This window comes from Sorex fumeus, unplaced genomic scaffold, assembly GCF_029834395.1.
Source record: "Sorex fumeus unplaced genomic scaffold, SorFum_2.1 ptg000009l, whole genome shotgun sequence".
Lineage (NCBI taxonomy): Eukaryota > Metazoa > Chordata > Mammalia > Eulipotyphla > Soricidae > Sorex > Sorex fumeus.
In genome coordinates this window covers 19,272,294-19,295,248 of record NW_026606066.1, presented here as the reverse complement: position 1 = coordinate 19,295,248, position 22,955 = coordinate 19,272,294, and the positions used below count along the sequence as shown (strand labels likewise).

Sequence of the window (22,955 nt, the reverse complement as noted above, 5' to 3'; positions counted from 1 at the left end):
TTAGTGTATCTGTATGAGTGTTAAAGTGATCCATATAAGTATTTAGGGATATTGACTAGTATAGCAGTTTTTTAAAAAAGAACAAATATTTAGTCTTTAATTTCCTGCTACCAAAATAACGTCATGTAGGACTGGAGAGTTACAGAAACACAGGGTACAGAGGTTAAAGCTTTGCATGAAGCTAAACTGGTTTGAGCCCCAGTACCACATACGTCTCCTCTTCAGCATCACCAGGGGTGACCCTTTAAGCACAGAGGCAGGAGTAGTTCTGGAGTACTTCCGGATGAAGAGCTCATGTTTTTTTTTTTTGTCTTTGAATAACATATATAAATATTAAAATTATATAACTTGGAAGAAGTTCTGTGCGAAAATAATATACATTACAAAATTTCTAAAAGTGCATCTGCCCTTCTCTGTACTCTTTGTTTTCATTCATTTTTACTGAGAGGTTTCTCATTTTTTTTCACTTTTTAAAAAAAGCTGGTATGCTGTAGAACAAAATATGCAACTTCTCATAAGACTTAGCTTTGGGCGTGAGAGATAATAGAGTGTAAAAGGCTCCTGCCTTGCACATGGCAATGGACCTGAGTTCAATCCCTGGTACTACCAGGACCAGAGCATAGATAGAACCTGGAGTAAAAGTTAAGCACCTCCAGATATGACCCAAAACCAAAACCAAAACTGAAACCAAACAAAACAAGATAGTTCATGCCTTCTTATTAGTGACTTTCAAGATAAGCATTTGTAAAATGGTGTGTCTAGGAAGATAAAACGCTTGATAGAGTTCAACTTTAGTGGAACACTAGTGTTTCTGCCTATGATACTAGAGACTGTGATTTTCTAAATTTAATATACTGCCCTTCTTGATGAGAAATGTCATAAAATATAATTCTGAACTAAGATTCTCAAGCTTTTAATCGAAAGATTTGGTTCATCTTGTTAAAATTGTTTTTAGAATATTTCTTTGCAATGATTAGTTGGCAGTTAATTCACGTAATACTGAGACTAGAGAGATATTACAGTGGTTTAGGTGCTTGCCTTGACCCTGGTTTGAAACCTGGTACCACTGCATATAGTGCCCCAAGCATCGCCAGGGGTCACTCATAAGTACAGAGCCAGGAATAGCCTTGAGCATTGCTAACAGTGGCCCTCAAACTAAAGCAAAAACAAACAAAAAACCCTCAAAAACCACTTATCAAAGCAGTTTACTTAGATGCAAGGTTGACTTAGTTGTTTTGTTTTTGTTTTTCATGTGCTGCTTTTTAATTTAAATATATTAGTTCACTCATTATCCAGCAGTAGAACATTTTAATCAAGAATGATTTGGTATACTATTTGGGTGGGAAGGTGGTGGTCTGAAATTCACTATTACTAATTACTTATATGAAAAACACTTTTGGTGATTTCCAGATCCACTTCCCCCTCCCAGATAACTTACCAAACCACACCAAAAGTAGTGGTCCACTTTCAGATAGGAAAATCTATAAAGACAGTATTAAATATCGAGATAAAATACAATAGATCTAAGAACCTTTTCCACCTTCATAATTTAATTACACTTAGACGTGTAACTTTTAAAATTACAAGTTTTAAAAAATTTCTTCCTCTCCTCACCAGTTTTTGCACATTCATTAATATTAAGTACAATCAGCTAAAAATGACAAAGTTAGAAATTTCAAAATTATGCTTCTGTCATTAAGAGCTTACTGCCTAACAAAGGAGCCTTTTTGATAGCACATTAAGCATCAGAAGCTTTTAAAAATTTCTTGTGGAGAATGGGCACTGATGGAGGGATGGGTATTTGATTATTGTGTAATTGAAACCCAAGCACAAAAATTTGTAAGTCTACAACTGTACCTCATGGTGTTTCACTAAAAAAAAAAAAAAAAAAAAAAATACCCAGAAAGGAACAACAAATGGCCAAATAAATAAATAAATAAATAAATAAAAAGCAAACGAGAATGCATGGTGGTGGTGGTAGTGGGGTGGATTTCTTGTTCATGTGTTTACAAATCATTTAGAGCAGCCTTACAATCATTTTAAATTTAATTTCTAAAGAGCAGTATTCCAGAAATTTAGCATAAGCACACCAACAAAGTGTGATTTCAAGGTGTTACTGTTGGGCAAGCGTGCTTCAATTAAATTTTCAGGGATTATTTTATCCAATAACAATGACAGTTTACCAGATAAACTACTCACTGATTAAATTTCTAAACTCAAGTCAGCTGAATGAAGTCAAGTAAGTAATCAATGAAAATTTTTGTGACAGGTACAATATCTAAGTCATATGCTTCTGCATTTTGAACTTTAGAAAACACAGACCTCTTTGTACTAAAAGTATCTTTTGTTTTGTTTCTGGGCCACACCCAGCAGTGCTCACTACTTATTCCTGGCTCTGTGCTCAGAGATCAATCCTGACAGGGCATTCAAGTCAATATGGAGTGTCTGGGATTGATCCCGAATTAACTTATGAGCAAGGCTAGCACCCTACCTGCTGTACTACTGCTTCGGCCTCAAGATATATTTTCTTTTATTTTTTACTACAGTGGAATGGGAAAACCTTCCTCTTAGTCCTGATTCTGCAATCTCCACCCCCACCCCCATCTTTGTCATTTTAGAGAAAGCATTTAACCATGTAAATGACATATTGATTTTCTTATTTGGAAATTAAAAAGCCTGAGACTTTCTTCTAAATTGCAATCACTCTGGTGTTTTTAAATGGGATTAGTGAATCTCTCTCTCTGTCTGTGTCTCTTTCTCTCTCTCTCTCTCTCTCTCTCTCTCTCTCTCTCTCTCACACACACACACACACTATCTGAAATAATGAGAACACCAATGAGTACTGCTTCAAGTAAGAATAAATATTAATCGTGAAGTTGCATTCAGATGTAAGTGTATTTGTATCCCCACCAGTGTGACATGTATTTTGTCTTATGGGTCATAGTTTTAAAAAATGCTAAAATATTTTCTTTAGGATCTTAATAAATAAATTTCCCCATTCCGTTTATCATGGTTGCTCTGCTAATGAAAATGTAACAAATAACAACTGTTCCCTGTACAGAATTTTAATTGCCACAAACTTAGAAATCCCATGTTGCAAACAATAACCTGACACAGTAAACCAGAAAACCTTTTATCTCTGCTAGATGTTTTGTAGCTTTTTTTGAGTTTTAAAAATTATCTTCCTAAATTTAGTCACAGAAAAGCAAGAAGTTTGTTTATGACAACAAATATACTTTGCCCTATTAAGGTGAGGTTCACTTTAAAGTGTTTGATGTATCCTTTGACCATCAATGAGAATTGATGGCTAAATTTTAATGTTGACTCCTTTCAGAATGATGAGTCCGATAATTGCCGTCTGAGAAAGGGCATAATAAATTGGATGATTAGCAATTGTTGAACCTCATAATTGAATAGTCTTCTCACAGAATTTAAATGATCTTTTTACTTCTGGGTTATAAAACAGATTTTTATTAGTAATAGAATAAGAAAATTTTAATGATGAAAAATTGTTTATGACATATAATATGACTATTGTATATGTATACCATTTGAACCAATATCTATATGTCCTATAGCATATTGTAGTCTTATTAAAATATTAACTTTGGATTTGTGAAATTCTCTTTCCCATAAATCTACTATTGTATGTTTTGGATTGTATTGAGCCCATCATTTCTCTTGAATGAATCCTGAGATATTATTGCTCTTTAATTTTGTTTTTTGAAAATAATGTAACTTATGGCTTTAAAGATAGTCACTTATGTGATTGTTTCTATAAGTCCTCAGCAGTTCCTAAATTCTGTGCTTTTTGAGGGAATCAGTTTGTAACATGCCAGTTACAGAAGAAAATATTTTTATAGAGATACTCATTAAAACAAAATATAGTTTATAAGTTTAAAATATCAAATATATACTGTAGCACTGTAGCACTGTCCTCCCGTTGTTCATCAGTTTGCTCGAATGGGCCCAGTAACATCTCCATTTTGAGACTTGTTGTTACTATGTTTGGCATATTAAATACATCACTGGTAGCTTGTCAGGCTTTGCTATGCGGGCGAGATACTCTTGGAGCTTGCTGGGCTCTCCGAGAGGGGCGGAGGAATTTAACCAGGCTCAGCCAGGCCGGCTGCATGCAAGACAAACGCCCTACCACTGTGCTCTCGCTCCAGCCCATCAAATATATAAATATATTTTAATGCTTGATATTATGGTACTAATGGTAACTATCCTGAGTGAATATAAAATAAGTCAATAAAATGACACAATTTAATAGCTTCGATTTTGTTTTTAGTGTTCTTTTGAATTATATTCAGTTGGTAATAGTAGCACTGTATCACTGTCCTCCTGTTGTTCATCAATTAGCTCGAGCGGGCAACAGCAATGTCTCCATTGTGAGACTTGTTGTTACTATTTTTGGCATATCGAATACACCACAGGGAGCTTGCCAGGCTCTGCTGTACAGGTGGGATACTCTCAGTAGCTTGCCGGTCTTTCTGAGAGGGACGAAGGAACCAAATCTGGATCAGCTGTATGCAAGGCAAACTCCCTACCCACTGTGCTAACCTTGAAAACAGTCACTTAAACCCCAGGTTCTATGTTTCCGCCTAATAGAAGACCAAAGTAGATGTTCGAGACTGGTAGAGTGGCTGCATATCGCCACTGAGAACTCAGCCTCTAGCTTTCCACTATTGTGTCTGGCCTCTATCTGAAGACCCTCTTGTAATCCAAGATGATTGTTGGAATGGGAATATCCAAGTTCAGGCAACTTAGGTTCTTCTTTTTCTGACATCTATATGTATGTTCCAAAACAATCTCACACTTTTGTAGTCAGAACTATTCAGACACTTACTCAAAGGGACACTTAGCTCTTTCAACAGGTATTACAATAGGTTATTTTGTATTCTATTGTAAAGAAAGAAGGTGAAAATAAGTAATATGTTTTCTCTTTTGTTCCATATAGTGGGCCAATTTTAGTTGTTTTTTTAAATTCTATTTCTCAAAACACAGTTTCATTATAAATAATGCTGAAGGATGTGTTGAATCTATACACATTCTATTTAGAACAAGTTAAATTCTGCTAGTATCACAAACTTATGAAACTCATAGTGATTTAGATTAAAGTTTTAGAATGGAAGATCTCTTAAAATAATCATCAAAGTTCTCTATTTTGTCCATTAAAATTATTTTAGGAGGTAACTATCACTCACTTAAACTAGGTGACCTTGACTTACAGGTGCAGAACCAGAACATGAATCTAGATTTCTGAGGTTCATACTAGTACTCTTATTTCTGCGTTATGAAGGTGTTTGTTAACTAAGTCATGCTGTATTGTGCCCTTCAGTTTCTTTTTTAATTTTGCTGTGATGCTGGAGTGATAGCACAGTGGGTAGGGCATTTACCTTGGACACGGCTGACCTGGGATTGATTCCTCCGCCCCTCTTGGAGAACCTGGCCAGCTACCGAGAGTATCTCGCCTGTGCAGCAAAGCCTGGCAAGCTACTCATGACCTATTCAGTATGCCAAAAACTGTAACAACAAGTCTTGCAATTTGTTGTGAGACCTTACTGGTGTCCGCTTGAACAAATCGATGAACAAGGGAGGACAGTGCTACAGTGCTACAGTGCTGAGAATCAAACTCAGGGCCTCACACTTGCAAGGGCAATACCAATGAGTTACACCCATGTCCTATCACGTTGCTTTTAAAAGATTGTTAGAATAGAGGGGCCAAGGTGATAGATCAGCAGGTATGGTACTTACCTTGCACGCTCCTTGGAGCTAAAAATGATATTTATTAGAGATATTACTAGGTAAAGGTAAAAGGTAAAGGCCCTCCCATTGTTCGTCGATTTGCTCGAGCGGGCCCAGTAACATCTCCATTGGAGACTTTGTTGTTACTGTGTCTGGCATATCGAATACGTCACGGGGAGCTTGCCAGGCTCTGCCATGCGGGTGAGATACTCTCGGTAGCTTGCCGGGCTCTCCGAGAGGGGCGGAGGAATCGAACTCCGGTTGGCCATATTGGCTGCGTGCAAGGCAAACACCCTACCATTGTGCTATCGCTCCAGCCTCGAGATATTACTAAGTCAGATTTTTTTGTATGTGTGTTTTTGGGTCACACCCAGTGATGCACAGGGGTTACTGCTGCCTCTGCACTCAGGAATTACTCCTGGCAGTGCTAGGGGGACCATATGGGATGCTGGGAATTGAACCCGGATGGACCATGTGAAGGCAAATGCCCTACACACTGTGCTATTGCTCCAGCACCCTAGTCAGATTTTTTTTATTTTAACAATTATTCCTAAGAATTAGAGGATCAACTATTGACAAACATCTGAGTAATAGTTTTCAAATCCACTGGCGGGTGCTAAATTGGTGGGTGAACTGTGTTTGAGGAGAAAGAAGTCAAATTGTCTCCCCCAAGATAATTAATAGCAAAGGCAAAGCAAGTAACTTGATAATAGAGGAACTTTGAAGATTCTAACTGAAACAAAAGGTTAAGGCAAGTAACTTATTGTAAGATGCTTAGAGATCCTGAACTACTTGATATAAATCACTGAGAAGTTGTGAAACTTCATTTTGGTGGAACATGCAAAACATTAATTATGAAAAATCATTGTACAACCTCAAAAGAGAGACATTCTAATAGAACACTATTCTCCAAAAGTGATAAATTCATAAAAGATAACAGAACTCATAACAGAAAAACTGGTAGTAACTAAAAGAGAATAGGGAATAGTACAACTAAAGGTGCTTCAAGAAATGGTAAGATTCCAAAATAAGTTCTGAAATTTAGTTAATGATATTGTCTCATTTTTGGTTCTGGCTAATTGTGCTAAGGTTATATGAGAGCGAGGGGTCAGGAGGATTTTTTTTCTTATTTTCTATATCTATGGGATTTGTTCAAAATAAAATATAAAATGTTGCATCGAGGAAATAATTAGATAAATATTTTTTACTATAACACTATTGTATACTCTTTCGCCATAGGCTGCAATAGTGGTTTCTATTCTATATTGAATTTAAGGAATACTGAAGTAGAAGAAGAAAAATCATCCTTATTGGTAGGCCCCACCTGAACTTGGATAATTATAAAGGCTGATGGACTTGTCTTACATTGAAGTTAATGTCATGGGTCATAAAGTGATCATGCCTCAGAATAGTTACAGGTGATATTAGGCCCTTGTGAAACATTAAAGCTTTAAGTGGGCTCACCCCCCACATCTCTTCATAATGCACCTAGTCTTGTAATACTTGTGAGAATGTGCATTTATTGCTATGAAAATGACTGGAAATACTATAAGGGAAGGAAATCCATGTCACTGCTATACTACTCTGCTAATCAGTTCTCAGGAGAATGCTGCCAAGTTACACCACAGACCTTCGGCCATTTTCTTAACTTTGTTCAATGTATTTTGATGAGTTCATACATCTGTTTGTTTTGTACCTTATTAATGGTCATGCACATATATTGAGATTTTACTGTTTCAGATATAGATCTGACATTAACATTTAAGAATTTATTTAATTTTTCAACATTCTTTCCTTACCCACTTTGTATATGAGTTACCCATTAATTTAACTTAATGAAAGTGACAAAACTTTAAAGTGTTGGAATCAAAATTAAAGAGAAGTTACCCTAATTTATAAAGTCGGGCATTTAGAAATCTGTATGTAACCACTTGCTTTGTAGAATACTTACCAATTTCTACTTTCTTTTGTTTCCAAGGCTCTTGGAAATATTTCCATTTAAACAATCTTAATCTTACTTTGTATTATGTTTATTTTTGTCTTTCTTAAATGCATCATTTCTAGAGGTTTTCTGGTAAATGTCAAATAGCTGGTGACTCCAAAACCACTATTTATCAACCCAAGCTAATATTTGAGTTCCAAACAGCACTGATAACTAACTATTGTAAGATATACACACACATATAGTTATTGCATACTTTATGTTTCTTGGCATATTAAACATGTTATGTCTCAAACTGGGCCCTTTATTTTTCTTCCCTGTTCAAGCCATATCCTCTTAGTTTTTCTATCATTAAAGATGTATGTGAGCATTTACTTGGTTGACCCAGAGTAACCCTTGATTCTCATCTTTCTCTTGGTGCTTGTTCCACATTCAGCCATCCATTTCAAGCCTCTCATTTTCTCTAAAATATGACAACACCCTTTCATATCGATTTGCAAGCACTATTTTTTTTTGAGGGGTGGACTTGATTTTGGGAGCCATACCCAGCTACTCCTGCCTCTGCACCCCGGGATCACTCCTGGTGGACTCAGGGGACTATTGAGTACCAAGAATAGACCTGGGTTCGGCCGCGTGTAAGGTGAGCACCTTACCGCTGTACTATCTCTCCAGCCCCTATATAAGCACTGTTATCTCAGTCTCATTTACCTACTACACTGATCTATCTGCTATATGTTTACTATGGAAAAACAGAAATTTATAAAATACAGATTTGATCACTTTTCTTCTCAATTTTTTTATAAGCTTTCTTGATTTATAGTACTAAACATTATAAATGTTGCATGCTCCTTGGAAAGGAGAAAATGATGTTCTCCTAAGAAAATGATGACTTGAGGGATGGGAGTTTCATGCATACAGTGTTTCCAAACCACATCCTTCACCAATGTTTCCTTTTCCCTCCACTATTATCCCACGATTCCATACCATCCACCCATGGCTTCCTAGTCTTAGTAGCTCAGTTCTGTACTTCTTTAAAGTTATGTTTTCTTTAAAAGGGTGGAAATAGGAAGCAAATGTTTACTGAGTGCATTGCTGTCATTGCCCATAGTCTGCAATATAGCATAAATATAGTCATTTTGTGGAAGGATTGTTAATTTAGATCATTACTTGCTGTTGCTTGAGAGACATTCCAACTTAGTGCTTGGAAGTTACTCCTGGTTGTGCTAAGAGGGTGACTAAAGTGTTGGGTCAAACCCAGGCCTCCCATATGCAAATCATGCTCTTGGCCTTTTGAGGTATCTCTCTGGCCCAACAGATGGTTCCTGAATGATGTGAGTCTTTTATTTATTTATTTTTAATTTTATTGAATCAGCATGAGATAGTTACAAGCTTTAATGTTTGGGTTACAATCACACAATGATCAAACACCCATCCCTCCACCAGTGTACATTCCCCACCACCAATGTCCCTGGTATACCCTCCCCCTTTCCCACCTCCCCCTACCTCCATGGCAGACAATATTCCCCATATTCTCTCTCTCCTTTGGGGTATTATGGTTTGCAGTACAGACACTGAGAGATTATCATGTTTGGTCCTTTGTCTACTTTTAGCACACATCTCCCATCCCGACCAGTTCCTTAAGCCATCATTTTCTTAGTGATCCTTTCTCTATTCCAGCTGCCTTCTCCCCTTTGCTTATCAAACAGGCTTCCAGATATGGAGCAATCTTCCTGTCCTGTGTATCTACTATCCTTAGGTGTCAGCCTCATGTTATGTTGTTTTATATTCCACAAATGAGTACAGTCCTTCTATGTCTGTGAGTCTAAGAGAAAGACAAACACCAAATGATATTACTCATGTGAAATATAAAGAAATGTTGTAAGGAACTAACTGTCAATGCTAACAAGCCCTGAGAGTTGACCCAGAGAACTGAGTTCACTATGTGGGGAGAAGTAAGAGGGTACCTAGGGACCTTAGTGGAGGGAAGCAAGTACTCTGGTGCTAGGTGTGTTGTGTTATTTTATTCCTTAATCATTGACAGTACTTCAAATCATAGTGCGTTACAAAAAAAACAAAAACAAAAACAATGGACCTTAATAAGAAGCAAAGCTTGGACTAGAACTAATAACAATAGAATGATTATAGCTGAAAACAGTGAGTAGCCTTTGTGGATTTATTGACAGCTTCCCTCTCCAGAGATAGAGAAATAAAAACTGAGCCATCCCCTCAGGGTGTTTACAGTGTAAACAGAGCAATTAGATCAGGTAAACCATGCAATTAGGGCCAAATTACCAAGCTAGCTCCTAAGTACCCTGGCCAGTGACAAATCAGAGTCTTCCACATGAAGTTGGCATCAGGGCCTCTGTTTCTTAATTCGGCAGAACTAATACGGCCTTGCACTTTTTGATCTTATGGGATGTTGCACAACTTTTCATGATCTTCCTACCAGATGTGCCCTATCCTCTTGTTGAGCTAGAAACTAATCATAAAGATTAAATTTCTTTTTGGTGGAGAAAACAAAATACAAATATGCTAGATTTTGCTAAAAGTTTGCTAAAGGTGTGATATATATGGATTCTACTTCTGGTATAAAGTGTGGCTTCTACTTCAAAGATGAAACAAAGCATAGATGAGTTTCTGGTTAGTATCATCTGTTTTTTCTGCCATTGTCTACATGATGCATAGCATTTGATGACCCATAATTTTTACAGTAGACTATTTGTTCTGAAACTGTTCTCTTTCATGGAAGAAATTTTGTTTTCTCTTCAAAATAAATGGTTAAAGTAATTTTTCAGCTTTGCTTTCAATATTCTTCTATTCTCTCACTTTCTAAAAAAGTCAGAGACTAACCAATGCAGTTGAGAGAAACCTCAGTATATTGAATCACTTAAACAATAATTCAATTATAAGTAAAAGGCCTCCAATTTCTTGCTAAGTTTTCAGGTAACTATTGAATAAAGCCTACTTAGTTCTTGTTCATGGTTTTCAATATTTCTTTTACAATAGAATCAGACTTTTGAAAACTAAAAGGTAGTGAGGTTGTTAATGAAGCACTCCATTGCATAAGAGTGTGGTGAGTGTATTTGGTGAGTGTATTAACAAAATTGAGAACAATTGTATTGAGTGTCAATATTTTTAAAGGTTTGACTTTCATTTTGAAGTTTTATCATATATATATAAATTTATTTATTTACTTGAGAAAGTAAATAATGGTCTCTTGGTCTTGGCCATTGATGGGATTACATGGCGCCAGGGGCAGTTGGTGGGTGTAACGCCTAGCTACCGGAAGATGGGGGATCTGAGTGGAGGAAGCCCAGTCCCGATGCAAGTAGCCTTGACTATCTCAGCCCCGGTCCTGCACACCAGGGTTCCTCTGCTGGTTCCTTCATGTGTGAGGCTCCTCTGAGCATGTGGAGAGTGGTCTTAAGCATGGCTGTGGCTGGATTTCAGAATTCTTCAGCTGCCGGGGCTCTGCTTGGGGTGGGGAGGGAGTCTCTTATTTTCTAGTTCTTGCTCTCAGAGAACCCGGCAGGCTACCGAGAGTATCCTGCCCACATGGCAGAGTCTGGTAAGCTCCCTGTGGCATATTTGATATGCCAAAACCCAGTAACAATGATGGATCTCATTCCCTTGACCCTGAAAGAGCCTCCAATGTGGCACTTGCTAAAATCTCAGGGCTTGGATGAATACAGACATTACTAGTGCCTGCTCGAGGAAATCAGTGAACAACAGGATGACAGTGACAGTGACAGTAACTTGAGAAAGTATTTCTGAACTGGACTTCGTGAACTGGACTATGTATTTTAGAGGTACAATTTTACCCTGAAGTGTATATTACCTCACTACAACTACCAAAATCACTTAATCACTTAATCCCCGTTATTCATCGATTTATTCGAGCGGGTGCCAGTAACGTCTCCATTCATCCCGGTTGCGTGCTAGCGTAGCCCAATGGTATCTGTTCGTTTTAGGAACATGTAGAGCCTCAAACCGATCATTTAGGGTCTTGACGAAGAAGTCTGACCATCTTATAGGTGGGCGTCCACGTGATCTGTTGATGTCTCGTGGAATCCAATCAGTAATGGCTCTAGTCCAGCGGTTGTCTGTAAACCTCATTACGTGTCCAGCCCATCTGATTTTTGATGTCTTGGCAAATGAGACAGCGTCCCTGATTCTTGAGCGTTGACGAAGATCAGAACTCCGGATTCTATCTCTCATTTGAGTGAATCGTGATATTCCAAGCATAGTTCTTTCGATTCCTCTTTGAGAGACCCGAATAGTGTTCTCATCCTGTTTTCGTAGGGTCCAGGTCTCTGAGGCATATGTTAATGCAGGAAGAATAGTGGAATCAAAGAGATGTGCTCGTAGCTGGAGGTTCTTTGTCCTTTTAGTTATTTCTTCAATGCTCTTGAAGGCATTCCAAGCCGCTCTCTTCCTCCTGCGCAACTCAGGTGCCAGGTCATTCATCATGTTGATTTCTCGACCTAGGTATATATAACTGTTGCATTCGGAGATGGTGGTTCCGTTGAGAGCGAATGGAGCGTCAGGAACAAGGCTGTTTCTCATAAACATTGTCTTCGCAAGATTCAGCTGTAGTCCGACCTTTCCACATTCACGGTCAAAGTCGTTCAGCATTTGTGCCGCTTGGTTGATGTTTGGTGTTATTAGAACGATGTCATCAGCAAAGCGGAGGTGGTGTAGTTGCCGACCATCTATCTTCACTCCCATGTTTTCCCATTCCAGCCATCGCATGATGTTCTCGAGGGTGGCACTGAAGAGTTTTGGTGAAATGGTATCACCCTGCCGAACCCCTCTCTTGATATGGATGATTACTTCTTTGTAGAATGGTGAGATCTTGGTAGTGAATCCGCAATAGAGCTCACGAAGGATCCTGATGTATTGAGTTTGTACGCCCTGATTGGCTAGGGCTTCTATGACCGCTTCCATCTCAACAGAATCAAAGGCCTTCTTTAAATCAATGAACGTTAGACAGAGCGGCATCTTGAACTCCCGAGATACCTCAATGAGCTTGGTTACTGTGTGGATATGGTCGATGGTACTGAATCCTTTTCGGAATCCAGCTTGTTCACATGGTTGTCCTTCATCTAGTGTTCTGCTAATCCTATTCAGGATGACTCAAGTGAATAGTTTGTAGATGACAGACAATAGGCAGATTGGGCGATAGTTGCCAATGTCGTGGATGTCTCCTTTCTTGTATAGTAGTACAGTCTTGCTGGTTTTCCATTGGGATGAAACCTTGCATTCAGACAGGTAGCGTGTGAAGAGTCGAGCCAATGTATTGATGAGTACTGATGGTAAGTTCTTCAGGTGTTCAGGTCTGATCTTGTCTGGGCCAGGTGCTCTTTGTTTCTTTACCGACGAGATGGCATGTTGGATTTCGGAAGGGAGAACATTGGGAACGACATATCCATCATGTGGTATGTGGTATGTGGGCAAGTGGATGTGGCTATTAAAGAGATCTGAGTAGAAGTCATGAATAATCTTCTCCATTGCCCTTCTGGAAGATGTGATAGATCCATCATGATGTCGGAGGGCAGTCATCTTGGTTTTGTAGTTGGTGAAGGACAGGCGGGCATTACGAATGTTTTTTCCAGCTTCTGCTGCATCTACCAGTACTGCTGCTCTCCTGTTTTTGAGGTCATCCTTGATGGCTTCTCTGCACTGTTTTGCCAGTTCGGACGTTTGCTTGTGGTTGCCTGAGGCAGGTGCCAAGCCACGTTGGCGAATAAGTTCAAGAGTGTTCGAAGAAAGACGGTTTTTTGTGGTTATCTCTCTCTTGGCATTCCTTGCACAATCATGGAGGTGCTGAATCATTCGATCGTATTCTATATATATACTATATATACTATATATATAGTATACTACCAAAAAAGTACCAATATTACCACAGTCTGTTGGGTTCCCTTTACACTTAGTACCTCAATGAAGGCTGAAGGCCCTACCAGTTTACGTAATCGGTTTGGCTTTATTATATTTGTGTGTATATGTCTAATAATAGTTGGAAAGATATAATAATAATATAATGCACTGTAGCACTGTCCTTCCATTGTTCATCAATTTGCTCAAGCGGGCATCAGTAACCGTATCACAACAAATTGTGAGACTTGTTGTTACTGTTTTTGGCATATCGAATATGTCATGGGGAGCTTGCCAGGTTCTGCCGTGTGGGCGGGATACTCTCGATAGTTTGCTGGGCTCTCCGAGAGGGATGGTAGAATCAAACCTGGGTAGGCTGTGTGTAAGGCAAAAGCTCTACCTGCTGTGCTATCACTCCAGCCCATAATAATAATATTCAAAGTAAATGTTAATGATTTATTTTAGTCCATAATAGACATTTTGCATTATTGGTTTTGTGGAAATATTTTTAATATAAATAAGACCACCATATCTTTGCTATAATTTGACATAATATGAAATTAATTCCGCAGTGGCAGATTTTATTATAGTTTCTCTTAAATTACTACTTCTGAGGTTAATTATTTTCTGGTATTTGGAGACTCATGCGGGTCCCGGGGCTGAGATCTCCAAGCCTGCTTGGATCACGGCTGAGCATCCTCCACCCAGATCCCCATCTTCCAGTAGGTGGGGGTCACACCCACCAAATTCACCCTCTCCCCCCCCCCCCCCCGTGCCGTGTAACAATAGCCAAGACCCAGAGACTATAAAACCCAGCTCCTGGAAGTGCGCGGCCGCATTTGCGGCCACGCGACATCTTATTATCTCATTCTTGTTTTGGACAACTTGGCAGGCTACCAAATGTAACCTGCCCATATGGCAGAGTCTGGCAAACTCCCCGTGGCGTACCCAATATGCCAAACACCAGTAACAATGATGGGTCTCATTCTCCTAACCCTGAAAGAGTCTTGAATGTGGCACTTTTTAGAATCTCAGGGCTAGGACGAAGGAGATGTTACTGGTGCCTGCTCGAGGCAATTGACGAACAACAGGATGATCGTGATTGTGATTGTGGTATTTGGAGGAAATGCTTTAATCACTTAGAGAATATATTTTCTCTAAAATTACTTTGTTTGAGTCATAACGTAGGTTCCATGAGGTGAGGCAAACATATTTTCCCCAAATTGAATAAGAATGCTAGTTGTAAGCAAGAGAATCAAACAACTATTTCTGATCAAATGTAGATTTATTGGAAATTACAAGGTTCTTGTTAAGTTATTGAAGTTTTTTAAATCAGGGTGAGCTGGACTAGAAAATTTAGGACCAAAAGGAAGACCAAAAACTGTCTGGTCTTCCAATTCTTTATTGCTAATTCAAGAAAAGAAGAGGAAATAAAAAGACAAATGTGTTTTGTTCCAGATTATATGGCATATAATTCCTATAATTTGGTTTTGTATTTAAAAAGAAAAAAATATTTGATTATTTAAGGTTAGTCACATATGTATTGGAGGACATAGAGTAACTGAATGGTTAAAATAGATATTACCTTATGCCTTTAAATTAAGGAAGGACATTAGGTAATTATGTCTTTTATTAAGGAAGACTTTTTTTTACCTTAAGTACTCAAAATGTGAAATAAAATATCATCTTACATTTGAACTTAAAAATGCCAGTGAATGACACTGGATAGTACCTTCCCATCTAGGTAGTAGGTAATTTGTAATTGTTTCTATAACTTTTGAGTCTTTGGCTTAGATGATTCAGACCAATCTATTTTCTGTTTTATAATTGTAAAAGTGAGTTATGGAGATATGGGTATCTTAGAGAGAAAACACAAATTTTTATGGTAATGAACTAAAAAGTAGACTCTTAAAAAGAGATATTTTTAGGATGCTATTTTTTTTTATTAATGAAGCACCATGAGGTACAGTTGTAGACTTACAAATTTTTGTGCTTGGGTCTCAGTTATACAATGATCAAGTACCCATCCCTTCACCAGTGCGCATTTTCCACCACTACGGGTCCCAGTATCTCTTCCACCCCCCATCCTCCCCGTCCCACCCTGCCTCTGTGGCAGGGCATTCCCTTTTGTTCTCTCTCTCCTTTTGGGTGTTGTGGTTTGCATAAGAGTCATAGAGTGGCAATCTTGTTTGGTCTGTAGTCTACTTCCAGCATGCTTCTCCCATCCTGGGAGGATCCTCCCAACACCCTTTATTTGGTGCTCCCTTCTCTATCTGAGCTTCCTTTTCCCCTAGCATGTGTGGCTGGCCTCTAAGTTTTTGCATTTTAAAAAAAATCATTTAATTACCAAACCTTACACAGTATCTGATGCTACAGCGTTTGTTAAATTATTTATTGGTAATTTAGAAAAAAAGAGGAAATGAAAGAACAAGCTTGTTTTTTTTAACCATACTACATGATTATCTATATTGAAAACATAAATAACAGATTTTTTGAAATGAAAATTAAATATCACTGCTTGTAAATCAAATTGTTAGCAATTCTCAATAGAATTCACATGTTTTTAGGTAAATTTTTTTATTTATTTGGTGGTGTCTGATTGAACCCAGGGCTTTATACGTATGAATTATATGTATACCACTCTACCACTGGTTACATTCCCACCCCCCAAATGTATGTATATATGCATGCACACACATATATACACACATATATATTAAATAAAAACAATTTGTGAGAGTCATTTAAGACTGTATGGGCCAGACCATGATTCAATCCCTGGCAACTCATATGGTTCCCTGAGCACCTCCAGGAGTGATTTTTTTTTTAAAGTCAACTGATTGTGGATATATTTTTAAAAAATTTTTATTAATGAAACACCATGAGGTACAGTTGTAGACTTACAAATTTTTGTGCTTGGGTTTCAATTATACAATGATCAAATACCCATTCTTTCACCAGTACCCATTTTCCACCACCACAGATCCCAGTATCCCTCCAACCCCCCAACCCCCCCCCCCCATCCCAACCTGCCTCTGTGGCATTTCCTTTTTTTCTCTCTCTCCTTTTGGGTGTTGTGGTTCGCAAAAGAGGCATTGATCAGAGTGAGCTATGTCCTGAGCACTACCCACCCGGTATTGTCCTCTGACCAACAGAAAGAGACTGTATATTATCTAAAACTAATTAAGCAAAGAATTTACAACTTCATATATAAAAAATTACTAAACTTTAATAAACACACAGATGATTACCTTACAGGAGAGTTATTGCATGCTTTTGTATTGGAGGGCATTATTATAAGGTTTTAAATTCTTTGTAAATTATTCAGTAGGTTTTAGCTGTAATTTTTGAAGCTGTTAAAAACAGAAGAATAAATCATCATGTATCAGTAAGTTAGATTCAAGGAAAGATGAAATGGTTTGTCTTGATGTGCACTGACATATACATGAAATCTTTCTGGACCTAAAAGTGAAGAAGGCAACATTTTGCACTTCCCAAAATATTAAGGAAGGCAAACTAAAAGATAACGTGTTCAATGAAGAAAAATACCACTAATAACATTAATAGATGTTTTTGTGATTCTAAAATTATGATATTAAAACCTACTATAAGGGAGAAGTACCTGTCAATCAGTAATCAGTAATCAGTCAATAAAATATAACAATTACAACAGAAAAATTGGAATGGGATAAGAGCATATAATTAAATTAAGAGGAAACTCAGAAAATTAACAGGCATATAAAGAAGTGCTCAACATCATTATAGATCTGATCAATGCCAACTTAACCAATAAAGTGGTAGACTTCACTTTTTGGTCTACCAAAAGTTAGTAAAACAAATAATGTCAAGTGTTGATGGGAATGTAGTTATATAGAACTAGAATCTACTCTCTTGAGCCAAATACTAATTCTGGAAAGGCATTTGGCACTGCTTAGACCTAAATATATATGCACACTAGAAGCCAGAAATTTTGTTCCTGAGAACAGATTACCAAGGAACTCTTATGCAATTCCACAAAGGCACACATACAAAGTTGTTTATGACAGTATTATCTGTGGTGATCCAAGTTAAGTGTGCGGAGTTAGTAATGAAGTTTAAACCAAGAAGAGTTTAAATGTAAGTATTCACATGGTTATTGCTTTTGGTAAAATGTGTGTGTGTGTGTGTGTGTGTGTGTGTGTGAGAGAGAGAGAGAGAGAGAGAGAGAGAGAGAGAAATACTATAGATGAACTTAATTTTGAATAAACATTTTTAAATACTTCAAGTTAAAATTTTTATATTGTAGAGACAGGGATGTTGCACAAGTCCTAGAATATATGTGTTAAGGCCCAAAGTTTGTTTTCTTGTACCTCCAGGTGTGTTCCCACAACAAAATAATAACAGAAGCAAGATGAAAAATAAAATAAGTAAAATTTCACATTACTGAATATGTGTTCATGCATCTATATATTAAAAATCATTTTTACTTAACAATTTAAAGTACTGAAAGAAAATTATGACAAAAACCTAATGTGACATGAGGTCTTGGAATCAGCATAAATTTATTTACCTTAAGCAGTGAAACATAACAAAATGATTTTTTTGTACTAGAAACAAAAGTAAGAAAAAAATTTCATTTGAGGATGAGTTACATTAGAAGAATTAAATCATTTTTTATGGGACTGAAGCAATAATACAGCAGGTAGGGTTCTTGCCTTGCATGCAGCTGACCTGGGTTCAATCCGTGGCATCCTGTATGGTCCCCCAAGCCCACAAGGTGTAATCCCTGAACACAGAACCAGGAGTGATCCCTGAGCACTACAAGGTGTACCCAATACTCCCCACACCAAAAAAAAAAGTTTTTTTGATGTTTAATACAGAAGAAAAATTGTATAAATGTTAGAGAAAAAACATTTTAATATCATGCAGGTGTGTCATGAAGTAGTAAAATAATTTGAAATATCACAAAATTTATATATAACTACATAACTAATATCATACAGTTCATATTTGGAAGAAATTTGATGGCGATTTCTCCAAATTTGTCAATTATGTAAAATATGTGCTCTTTCAAGTAACAATTAATGAAGCTCAAAGGAATTTGCTCAACTCTGTTATAAATAACATGCACATTCCAATCACGCATGCTGAAGTCAAACCTCTCTTCTTCCATAATAAAATTGTTGCCCTGTGAAGAGACAGTCTAAGAGTATAAAGGTAAAGGGGAGGAAAGAGTTTTTAAAATGTCCTAGGGGGACTGGAGCAATAGCACAGCGGGTAGGGCATTTGCCTTGCACACAGCCAACCTGGGTTCGATTCCCAGCATCCCACTTGGTCCCCCAAGCACTGCCAGGAGTAATTCCTGAGTGAAGAGCCAGGAGTAACCCCTGTGCATTTCTGGGTGTGACTCAGAAAAGCAAAAATAAATAAATAAATAAATAATATAAAAATTAAAATGTCCTAGGGAGTTAGTGAAATTTTGTCATTTGTGATTAGTTTTAAAAAAATGTTCAGCCATTTAATTTCAGGACTCATAATGTATATTAGTTTGTATCTAATTTGTTTTTATAATTTATAATTTATAATTTATAATTTTGAATTTTTAATTAATATTCCCCTAAAACTTGTATGGGCTTAAAAATGGTATAATCATAAAAACTGGCTCTGGGGCCAGAGAGATAAGACAAAAGGTAGGGTCTTTTGCCAGAGAGCAAATAGGAATGAGAGTGACAGCTCAATTGGCTGAACACATGCTTTACATGTAAAAGTGCCAGATCTACTCCCCAGCATCACATTGTTCCTGAGAACTGCAGGGAGTGACCCTGAGTGCAGAAATGGAAACAGCCCCCACACTCTGCCAAGTGTTATATCTCCATCTGCAGGGAAATAAGGTAAAAGTTATTTTAATATACCTTGGGGTAATGTGTCATGGTTAGAATTATAAGTTATATGTATTAAAATAATATGGATATTTTTTTAAAGTGACATGAAGAAATAAAACACATAGAATAGCTTTTATATAGATTGAAGAGGCATGTACCCAAGATAATGTTCAACTTTACAAATATAATTAAAAAAACACAGTAAAGCAATTAGGATGGTTGCTTTTGGTTGAGAATGGGGAGAATATGGAGTAACAAGTGAAGGGGCAAATGAAGGAAAAAATGAATTTCTCATCAAATGATGGCAATAAGTGGTGAAGTGAGTTTGAATATCTCAACATGAGGTTTAAAAACTACTGTGAAATGAAAGAAATTTTGTTGATATTATCTATAATATAGTTAAATTATCATTTAATCTTTGCAAGCTTTGTATGAACATTTGTACTTTTAAGGAACTTGACATTAGACAAAAACTTAAAAACAAAATATAAGGAGTTTAAATTTTCTGGAAAGACAATGTCAAACATGGATTTTTTTTCATTGTTTAGAAAAATTGAGTATAGTGAGGATGATTAAGTTAGGGACAGAATTAAGTTAGGGATAGACCTTTAAAAGAACAAAGGCAGCTCTGGTAGCATAGCATGCACTTAGTAAACAGGTTTATATATGAAATAAATCAAGGGGAGGACTTGCTTATAATACCAGCAAGAGAGGTATTATACTCATCTTTCCTTCCTGCCCACAATCTTTCAAGGTCCAGGACCGGTTCCTTTCTTGAGTGTTCTCATTTTTTTACTCACTCCTGGCACATAGTACTGTTTATCAGTCCCTGTTCCCCACAGACTGTTGGTCCCAGAAGACAATGACATGACTATAGCTGCCTGCTTTATATTTGTGTCCCAGCATATGGTATTTTATCTGACATTTAGTAATCACTTTAAGGTTGCTTTTTAAAACAGAATTAGTGAAATAAACATGTTAAAGAATTACTGGCATCACATGATTCTACACATGTAGATATTTTGTTTTTATTTTGTCTTATATTAGTTCTTTGGATAATCAGGAATCAACAATGTTTAATTCTCCTTGGTTTAATATTTTGTAATTTAGTAAAGAAACATTCCCAAAACATATTCTTTAAATTCTGCAAGTAGTTTATAACATAGCTTTAAAAATTTTAACATAAACAATGAAAATTGATCATTTAAAATTCAGTTTGTAAACACTTCTTATTTTTTTTGAGAATTTTTAAAACTAAGACCACTTTACAAAAATACTAATTTCAATATAACAGTATAAAATGATAAAAATTTAGGTGGTTCTGAAGGATAAAACAAGGGTTAAGGTGGTTGCCCTGCATGCAGCTGACCCTGGTTGGATTCCTAGTACCGCATAAGATTCCCTGAGCACTGTGAGGAGTGATTCCTGAGTACAAAGTCAGGAATAAGCCCTTAACACTGCCACAATATTTTTTTAAATTTTAGGTAACAAAACAAATAATATAATGATTTAAATCACTTAATATTGTGGATTATAACCACTAGTTTCATTGACTCCAGATCAGATATAGGGTAAAAGAAACAATAAAAGTAGAATAATTGGTAATTAAAAAAATGTGTAGAAAAAACTGTGTAGAATTTTATAGGTTGTACCAGAAGTAGAATCACCTCTGCTAGAGTAGATTTTACTATTTATTTAATAAAAATATGAACATTATTGATTTGTCATATTACAGAATTTCACTTTCTACAGAAACCTCAGGAGTGCATATTAAAATATTAGTCAAGAGGTTTTATAAACTATTAATTATGTACTAAATATAATCCAAATATTATTTAAATATAATCTATAATACTTACAGTCCATAGTCTAAGGTTGGGGATCTTCAGTTATCTGAGTAGTCATAGGTACAAAGTTTCACTGGGAAGTCATTTAAGCAAGGGACAGGATACCTGACAGTAGCAATTTAAGTAGGATCAAATTTTTGAAGTAAAGAGTAAAGTTAAACATATTTATTTTATAGTGCTATGCAGGCATAAAAATATGCTTTTAGAAAAACACATGATAACTGTGGCCTTTGCTTTAGTAATAAATGATGGCTGAAACAATTTGTTTCATGTCCTCCCATAAAAGAAAAGTATTTCAAGGCAGTTCCAGAATGGTAGGTTCTATTTGGTAATCCTCAGCATCCCATATGTTCCCCCAAGCACCACCAGGAGTGATTTCTGAGTGCAGAACCAGGAGAAACCCCTAAACATAACCAAGTGTGACCGAAAAAGCCAAAAAAAAAAATAGAATAAAGAATAAACATGGCAGAGAAATTTAAAATATTTAGTGCCAAAGAAACCTCTGCAGTTTTAAGAAATGATCAATGTATCCCTAACAAGATGAAACTATCTGTTGCATTTTATTGATGGTATTAGGTATTAAGATGACAGTAAAAAAAGAATTTCTGAATCAAGTAGGAGTCTTTTGTCTTAGTTTAACTCTAAAGTTCCTAAAGTAACACAAGAAGCTCTTTGAGTTTTTTAAGTGTCATTAAGCATCATTGAGATAGACATATAATGAAATTTTTTAAAAAATTTAGTATACCTAGCACTACCAAGTGAGTAAAACAATCCTTATTCTAAAAGAGCACACAAATTACATCTCTTACAGAGATATATTTTAGCCAACTTAGTCATAATGACTCTCAACTATAATTAGGACCAGACATTGTGACTCCAGTCTAGTTATGTTTATAGATTGTAAGCTCATTCTTTACCTAAGAGAACGCATTCATAGAATATTATCTTTCTAAGCTTAATGACATTGAAAAATTGATCAGCTTTTCTAATGGGTCTCTTATTGATCAAACATATTCCCTTGTATTATTCAATATTACTTAAAGTATTAATCATGACTGACTTTAATTAAAAGTAGATCAGATATGTAGACCTTTTTAAAAAAGTTTAGGTACGTCATTGATAATATAGAAAGTGATAATGCAGTTACTTGATGAAGTCAAATTTACCAAGACATTTTGTTTTGTTGGTTTTTTTGTTTGTTTGTTTTTTGCTTTTTGTTTTTATTTGATTTGTTTGTTTTAGGTCCACACCCAGGCCCATACTGGTGGAGGTGGGGTTGCTCTCTGAGAGACCATGTGTTTGTTGCTGAGAATCATACGAGAACTTCCTGTATGTAAAGCATACAGTAAGGTTAATGAGCTATTTCTCTGGACTCTACTGAGACATTCTTACATTTTTATAATAAAAAAAAAATGTCCTTGGGCTGGAGCAGTAGCACAGCGGGTAGGGCGTTTGCCTGCACACAGCCGATCTAGGTTCAATTCCCAGCATCCCATATGATCCCCCAAGCACTGCCAGGAGTAATTCCTGAGTGCATGAACCAGGAGTAACTCCTGTGCATCACTGGGTGTGACCCAAAAAGAAAAAAAATTCCTAATCATAGTGTAATTATATACCTGTTATTTATTTATTTATTTATTTATTTATTTATTTTTGGTTTTTGGGTCACACATCACC

General features: G+C 36.6%; 1 protein-coding gene across 7 annotated transcripts in view; it reads left to right on the top strand.

Moving 5' to 3' along the window:
* SCN9A (sodium voltage-gated channel alpha subunit 9) overlaps window positions 1-22,955 on the top strand; it is a 181,522-nt gene that overhangs the window by 42,436 nt on the left and 116,131 nt on the right. The window contains exon 1 of one of the 7 annotated variants that reach the window (XM_056110243.1): window positions 17,540-17,686. The exons of 4 other annotated variants lie outside the window; for them this stretch is intronic. The gene's annotated coding sequence lies outside the window, so the exon portion shown is untranslated. Of the gene's footprint in view, window positions 1-17,539; window positions 17,687-19,325; window positions 19,441-22,589; window positions 22,608-22,955 lie in introns of those variants that run through there. 2 more of the 7 variants (XM_056110245.1, XM_056110246.1) reach the window with 2 other exon arrangements.